Below are 6,000 nucleotides of genomic sequence, written 5' to 3'. Positions count from 1 at the left end.
GTGTAGGAGGGAAGCGTCTTCTCCACTTCCTTTGATCACACTCTCAGGACTGCCGATGATTCACACACCTCATTAGCGTCCCCGCTTCTTTCTCCGCCACAACACGTTCACATTTCTCTGAATGGAAAAATGTGTGACGGCAGTCTGCCACTTCGGCCCGAGTGTCCTTTCCAGGGACCTGCAGCCGACTGGATATATGCAGAGGTTGTACAGTATTACTGCTGAAAAATAAATAAAAAGCTGCTCTACACTCTACATCAATGTAGCAGCCACTTATGTGTAGACATTTTTCAATATTTTCAAAGCTAACAGAAAATCAATGCAGATTTCAATGTCTGTTTTTCATGAACTCTACATGTCCGTCTCGGCGTCATCAGGCTGCATATGGTGATCACACTGTGAACCAAATTCACCCATCTGGTCATCAGGTCACCTTTTGGACGACTGAAATTCTCAACGAGGATATATATTTCATGATCTAGTAGATCACCAGTGCCTACTTCTCTACAGTAATGGTTTTATTTTATACTGCTGGATTCTCTAAAATGATTGGTCAGAAGGTGCTGATTCATTTCCTCTCTATATATAGAGTCTGTAGTATCAGACTCTGACAGTCTGCAATAGAAATCACAGGTTTATATCCATGTGCTCATTCTAATACGTTATAGTTTCCATAGTAACAGCTAATTCACATGGGGCACGTCTCAATCAGCTCACTAGTTCAGTAGTCAGGGCACTGATCAGGTAGTCAGACATTTTAAGAGCTGTCTCAACTGCAAAATCCTTTCAGTGCACAGGAATGTTCACTCCCTAAACAATCCCACAATGCACCACAAAAACCAGGGAGCATCAAACTGGACTGTGTTTATATGAGTTGTTGGGTTTTTTTTTAACACTGTAATTTACCCTGAGTATGAAACAATAATACGTTTAACTTGTAGACACCATGTCCAAAATTCAGCATGTGCTGCACAAACACATGACGTCATTACATCCTTCTGTATTTGCTTTCTGACATAAATAAGTAAAAATAGACATACATCAAATAGCTCTCACCAGGCTGGTTTAATCATTTCTACATTTACGGCATTTGGTAGATGCCCTTATCCAGTGCAACTCATTTTTTTATACAACTGAGGGCCATGCTCAGGGGTCCAGCAGCGGCTGCTTGGTGGACCTGGGATTTGAACTCACAACCTTCCAATCAGTAACCTTAACCACTAAGCTACCACATCCCCGCTTGTCCTTAAATATTACCAGCAATGATGGTTATATAAAGCACTCTAGACACATCAGTGGCTATTGCTAATTGTATTTTTGTTAACAAGTTTTCTTTAGGTTAATGACTGAAAGGAAGTAAAATATTGGATTTTTTTTTAAAACAGATATAACTAAACTCCAGCTGTTATTTCAACTGACAGTTTGACCACATATAATAATATAATTAGTCACATATCAGACTCCTAGATTTCCAGAGACTGGACTGACACCAGCACACACTCAGATTCAACTGTACAACAGTACATCTCTACACTCTAGCTACAATTTTTTCACACCACACCAATTTCTTAATGCTGCTACAAAACTATTGCTGTCTTTTATTTACAACCAAAGTATCTTTACTTGCTCTCTACAGGACTGTATACTGGTCAGCGCTGCTGTATTGTACTGTAGTGTAGTGTATTGTTCCGTCTGTCTTGCGCTGTCTCCTGTTTTGCACGGTTTGCACACATGCATTTTATGTGAAACTGTGTTTATTTTTACTTAGTCCCTAGTTAGATATTATTTTATGTAGCTCTAAAATGTTTTTTTGTAGCGCCAGCGTCCTAGAGGAACGCTGTTTCATTTCACTGTGTACCGCGTCAGCTATATATATGCTTGAAATGACAATAAAAGCTTTCTGACTTGACTTGAACTGACATATGCTAATGTGGCTAACAACATATGCAGGTGTAGCGGAAATCTGCTAGTCACTCTGATAAAAAGCAGTGTTGTCATCTCTATTTGATGTTACATGACATTACTAAGACTTCTGGAGAATATATATTTTACAAACTTCATAAAAACAAACACTTTAACAAGGTCTGTTGACTGTCTTTAGGTTATATTGTGTGTGAGTGTGTGTGTAGTGTGTAGCTCGCTAACTTAATGATTTGTGTGATTTTCAGGTTAGCTAGATCTAAACACACATTCAAACAATTCAAAATGTATTCATCCATTTGAGGAAATATCTTTTTTGTACAAGGCTTCTTTGCTAATGATGGCTGCAGTTTTGCTCTTAAACAAGTAACTGGCTTGAAAATTACAGGGTGTTTTTTTTTATAAGCATAGAATTATCCAGAATGTGGTTAACCAGCATTAATGGCATGAGGACATTACATAAATGATGTATTACCTATCAGCCAATAGCAGTGCACTTCTGACATCAACAGGAAATTTAGTTGATGCATCTTCCATGCAATGCTCCAAACATTTCACATGTGTGAATGTGTTCAGGTGACAGGGTCTGGTGACTGGGAACTGAAATTGTTTCTTATGATAAAGACTGTTCTGAGTATTTTGATGATTATTCAGTGTTTTAAGGTAAAGTGTAGTTATACTGAGCTGGGGCAGAGCAAATATTAATTAATATGTGTAAAAAGATTTTAATAATGGCTGTTTATCATACGTTGTTGTGAAGGACAATTTATTTATGTTTTAAATGCATCTTTAGAAACCTACATATGTGTGCATGTCAGAGGCACACAAATAACCTGATTAATGGTTTTAGGGCATTTGGAGAAACTCTATCTAGCTGAATAATCCAGCTCAGGTTTTTTTTTTTTTCCTATCTGAATCTAGTATTTAAATAAAGTCAAATCCCAAACCCCGTGTTCCATGAACTCACCTTGCCACTGAATATTTTTCACAGTTCAGTCACTGTAGCATGAGAGCATCTGCATAATGCTAGCGGATAACCACTTTTCGTTCAGTATTAAATGGATGCATTGTTAGTGCTTTTGTTCCACACTTCAACCACACACTCCTCCTCCAAACACACACAGACGAGACCAAAGGCCAAGGCCACAGGAGTGTGTAACTCCAGCTGGCCTGTTAACGTCTACTGTAGTCCAGCTGCTTTCTCTTTCACAGTGTAAGCTCCACACCACTCACCCAGTGCTCTCTGAAAGGAAAAAAAAGCAAGGGTGAGAGATCTGGGGTGGAAAAAAAAAGAAAGGGGGAAAAAGATGGAGGGGGTGTAGCGGTAGGCGTCTGTGAAAGGCATTAGGCAGCGATTGCCTCAGCACGCTCCTGGCTGTGTTTAATGAATCACTGAAGGAGAGAGAGAAAGAGAGAGGGAATAATCCATATAGAGAGCTAAAGGCGGTATGAGCCCTGCTGATAGGAGGTGGGGGTCACGGCTGCGCTCTCTCAGCGCCCAAAAGAAAGGATTCGTGCTAAAAGGGAAGGGATTTTTTTTTTTTAAAGGATGCTTTTGTGGCAGGGAGAAAAGCAGCATCTGCTGTAACGGTGATCAGACTGCCAAGTCAGCGTGACCGCACTGTTTCATGAGGCCTGAGGCTTCACCGCTCCCTTCCTTCACCCACATCCCCCCCCCCTTCACTCATCCGTTGATCAGGAGGCGAGATCAATGAGGTAATGCCAGAGACGGCTCGGCTTACAGCAGCCGCCCAAACGGCCGCTTCGTTTGAGTTGTATCTGTTCTGCACACAACAATAGGAGCAGAAGCGAAGCATTGAGTCGCTTCTACAGTTTGTCCATCTGTTTCTCACTAGAGAGAGCTGAGGAAAGAAAAGCTGAAACTATCCACACCGGCATGCTTTATTGTTTTTCTGGAAGTGCTGACTAACCAAAAACGAGGCCACTCCACTAGTCACTTTTTTTTTCTTTTCTTGGAAATTATGTTCCAAAGGCAGGAGATGCAGCAAAACGAGGCAGTCAGGAAATGATGATTAGCGCTCCCCGCTGAGCCAAATCAAGGCCAGAACTGATAAACAGCCCACAGGCCACAGCACAGCACGCAGGAACTTTAGTTAAACAGCATACAAGGTGTTTTGTGGGTCAGCATCAGTACGTCTTCCTCTGTCTCACACACGCAGTGTTTCACCACCAGTGGTAATCTTTTTCAAATTACCTTAACAGATCAGTCTAGGCTCTCGTCTGAAGGGTCCACTGAAATTTTAATAATTGTTTGTTCTTTTATATTGTGGTGTTCTCGATCATGTTTATTACCCATAATTCTTTGCAAGGCTATAGCCGATACCGCAGTAAGTATCTTACTGAGTCACTTTATAAATATAACATTTAAGTCACCGTGGAATGAAATAAAGATGGCTGTTGTATTTTAATGCAGGCGGAAAAAGGTTCTTTGCATGAAAAAACTAAATATTAATATTTTACTACTTGTACACATCACTAGGCACGCCACAGTCTCTAGAGAACTCCTGCATTCATGTTTAGAGCTAAGGGGAAAGGGAATGGACATGTATTTGACCAGGGGATGGATAGCTCTGCCTTCAGATTAGTGAAGGTATCACACCCTCAAATGAAAAATCAACATTTCAGAGCTTAAATGTAAGCTATATATCTATAGAATGTAGCAACTATTGACCAAATAAAGACTAAAATTGAGGATAAATAAAGACACTAACATACATTTTTGGTTTTGTTTAGGTGTCTTGTTCATTTTGGTTTTTTTTCAAAGAAAGAACAATGGTCCTTTTTCTCCACTTTTTTTCATTGACAATAAATTGGAATTTTGTTATGTTTTTAAAAATATACTGAAATATGACCAGCGTGCTGGTTTCTTTTTCTTTTCTTTTTTTTTTTGATTTTTTGTCTTCAGTGCTTTGTCCTGAATGGTCATAGTGGATCTGAGGGTTGATCTGATTCCTGATATCCTATGAACACTCCACTGCAAAAATATACATAACCTTAGCAGGTAAAAATATTCTGAAAATAGAAAAAGTTTGCTAGTATTTCCTGTTATAAGTACAAGAAAATATATCTATATATAGATTTTTTTTCCCCTTTTAACTAGTTTTAAGATGGAAATATAGTCTTGTTCTATTGGCAGATGATTTTGCTAATTTTCAGAAAAAATATCTGCCAATAGACTGAGGCTGACTATTTCAAGAATTGTCTAGAAATAGATGCATGGTCTAATCTTATATTAGGTTTCTTTAAATCTTATATTTGGAAAAAGTAAATACAACTGATGATTCTACATATTTTCCCTTGCTATTTATTGTTGCAGTGTGAGCAACAGACAGGAATACACCCTGGACCAGACACCAGTCCTAACCAACACCATTTAATATAACATTTCACATCTACATCTGCATTGAACTTTTAGAGAATTTACAAAAATAATTATTGTTTAAAACCATTATTATATTTTTTTGCTTTTCTTCAGAATGAACCTTTATTTTCATGTGATGGTCATCAGCAAACCATGTTGTCTCTATATGCCACTAATGGATCTGATGTTTATTACAACGCATACAGGACATAAAGGGTTCATTACTGCCATCCACACTGCAGATGCTGACCTTCATATGAAGCCTCAGGACATTTCAGGACACTCATACTCTGTTTCTTGTAAAAGGATCTTAACGTCCCAGTTTTTTTTTTACTTATTAAAATACCTCTGTATTTTACTGTTTTCAATACTAGAGGGACAAAGACATTGCAGCTGACATTTTATTTGTTTGCAAATACCGCACACATTATCCACAACTTTATTTTTTCGGCACTGTGTAAGCTTTTTAAAGCTCTATGCTATCAATTAGACAGCATGTCTGAATTAGTCACACAGATCTAATCCAGATAAAGCATGCTGTGGTGGTCAGTATATCTCACAGTCACATTTCTTTCGCTTCATTGATCTGAGATAACATTCATACTTCTAACTTAAGTGCCCGCTGATCACCTTTTATCAAAGCAGACACTAGGTCCATTAGCCTCATGTGTAATTGTTTGCTTTGGTCTTGTTGGAAA

The sequence above is a fragment of the Hemibagrus wyckioides genome, linkage group LG10 (assembly GCF_019097595.1).
Source record: "Hemibagrus wyckioides isolate EC202008001 linkage group LG10, SWU_Hwy_1.0, whole genome shotgun sequence".
NCBI classification, from domain to species: domain Eukaryota; kingdom Metazoa; phylum Chordata; class Actinopteri; order Siluriformes; family Bagridae; genus Hemibagrus; species Hemibagrus wyckioides.
Note: the sequence above shows the minus strand (reverse complement) of the source record.